Here is a 2831-nt window from a genome sequence, read left to right as displayed (position 1 = left end):
AGGTCCCGACAACATCACACAGCCCCCGGGACCGACACTGGCTTAGATAAAGCATCTCCAGGTAGCGACAGGGAGCGCTGGGGCCTGCCTAAACACTGACCTCTCCAGCCGTTGTTTTGATTTATCTGATTCTCTAATTGCGCGAAAGAGGTCATCGTACCAACACACTCAAAACAAATATCAAAAAATGACTTCTCGTGAATCATACATAAAATACCCAAAGTCAAAGCAGATGTTCCCACTTTACGTATCTTCGGATCCCAACACACACACACACACTCTCGCACGATTACTCACCTAAGGATCGCATCAATTGCATTCATCTGGCATAAGGCATAAGGGGGTGGGGGTTAAAAGGCATGGAAAGGCAGGGAGGAAGGCGGTTAAATTGAGGACGGAAAGGGGGAAGGGGAAGGGGGTCGAAGAATTCTTGGGAAGAAAACAACATGGCGTTAAACTATAGTTCTTCCCTTGGTGGATCACTATATCGTAAATTAAATTAATCGTCTACACACAAGAAACGCGCGCCACTCAATTACTTACAAGCGCAAACACTGACAGAGAGGGAGAAAGGTGCGAGATAACGACAAATATAAAGAAATCAATAAATATAAACAGAAAAAATAACAGAGCAACAGACAGACAGGCAGATAGATAACCAGAAACAAAGTCCCGTTCGCATTCTCAGAAGCAAACGTCCCCTTCTGTATTATTACACAATACATATACCTCATTTCCCCAATCCTTTTGTATCCATAAAACAACACCTCCCTACGTATTGTCATAATACAATCTCTCTCCGCATCCCATTCTCCCGCGTCTCTCGACCAACCGGCTTCCTACAAGAAACATACAAGAAAAATCCATCAAAGATCCTTTTTCTTGCGCGAACAACGGCACACAAATACAATGACAAGCAAAACAAAGATCATAATCTCCGGGGAGTGGTCGACGACAGCCTGATATAGGGTGAGGGGGTGTGGGGGCGGGGGTGGGTCACAAATAGAGGAGGGGCAAGGATTGAAGGGGGAGGGGACGGGTGAGGGACATGGCAAGAGGGGAAGATATAGATGGAGGGAAGGGGAAATGAGAGAAGCAGGAGGAAGAGGGTGGATAGGAAAAGGGGAGGGGAAGGACACGGATAGAGGGAAAGGGGACGAATGGAAAGAGGGGCAGGGGAAAGGGGAGGGGAGAGGGGCACTTTAGAGGGAGAGGAGAGGGGAGGGGAAGAGGGACACCTTAGAGGGAGAAAGACAGGGATAGGGGGGGGGACAGAAGGCGGAGTCATGAGATGGAAGAGGATGTGATAGCGAACAAGAAAAAGGAGGAGAGGAGGTGAACACGAAGAAGGAAGAGGAGGAGGGAGTGGGGTTAGGAGTAAGAAGAAGAGGGAGGAGGCGGAGAAAGAATGAGGAAGAAGGGGAGGAGGAAGAGGAAACAGAGGAGGAGAAAAAGAAGCTGAGAACGAAGAGTTTAAGAGACTTTCGGGTGCATGGAAACTGGGGCGAATGAAAAAAAATCACGCCAAAACGGGTAAATGAACAGAAGACGAAGAACATTCAACACAAAAACAGATTACGAGGGGAGTGATTACCTAACATCTAAACGACCGTGCAGCGCCAGACAAAAGGAATACGAGGGGAAAAGGGCAGAATAAGCGGGTTTAATTTGCCGATTTCAGATAACAAGCCATGACTGCACCTGGTATTGAACTGGTAGACGCACGATGCATGTGTTTTCCAGAGAGTAGGATTCACTGGTTAAAACAAATATGGTTATACCCACATAAATACACGCAGACATACAAAGTTAGACGCGCGCGCGCACACACACACACATATACACATACACATACACATACACATATACATACACACACACACACACACACACATACACATACACACACGGACATACATAGTTAGACACATGCACACATGCATATATAGCAACAAACCACACACACACACATATACATGCATATATACAAACAAACACACACACACACACACACACACACACACACACACACACACATATATATATATATATATATATATATATATATATATATATATATATATATATATATATATATATACACAAACAAACACACAAAGATACAACCAAACACTCAGCCAAACAAATAATCAGCGCCGGAAAGGCAATCGCCCCCCCATGCTTCCCGTATTGTGTGCAAGGTAGTCCGAGCGCACCAATCAATCCACGCACACAGATCCAGTCTACACAATCACTACCAACTCCTGCCTGCTGCCTTTCACCCCACTCCTCTCCTCTCTTCTCCTCTCCTCCTCCCTCCTCTCGACTCCCCTCTCCCTCTCCCCGACTGCATTCCGCCTTCCCTCTCCCTCTACCTCTCATCCCTCGTCTTCTCCCCCCCCCCTCTCTCTCTCTCTCTCTCTCTCTCTCTCTCTCTCTCTCTCTCTCTCTCTCTCTCTCTCTCTCTCTCTCTCTCTCTCTCTCTCTCTCTCTCCCCTTCTCGATGCTTCCCTCGTCCGCCTTCCTTCTCCCTCATCCTTCCATTCTCTCCCCTCTCCATCTCCTTCTCTTCTCTTCTCCTATCCCAGTCCCTCTTCCCCCCCGACCACCCAGACCCCCCCACTGCGGCCAGCGTTAAATGAAGGCTGGGGCTGAGACGCTTATAGTGGGAAGTCCGCAAGTGAGTCAACTGGTTTCGAGACACAATAACTGCGGGGAGGTGGCAATGAACATGCTCCTTTGAACACCGGATGAGCTTCTTGTATTAGCACCTTCGTGTAAAAGAATTCACTCCGTTGTTCGTATATCAAGAAATATATATATTGCCATTT

This window comes from Penaeus japonicus, unplaced genomic scaffold (genome assembly GCF_977035675.1).
Source record: "Penaeus japonicus unplaced genomic scaffold, GWHDUDI00000001_assembly GWHDUDI00000018, whole genome shotgun sequence".
Taxonomy (NCBI): domain Eukaryota; kingdom Metazoa; phylum Arthropoda; class Malacostraca; order Decapoda; family Penaeidae; genus Penaeus; species Penaeus japonicus.
The sequence above is the reverse complement of the archived record's forward strand: the minus strand, read 5'-3'. Positions refer to the sequence as shown.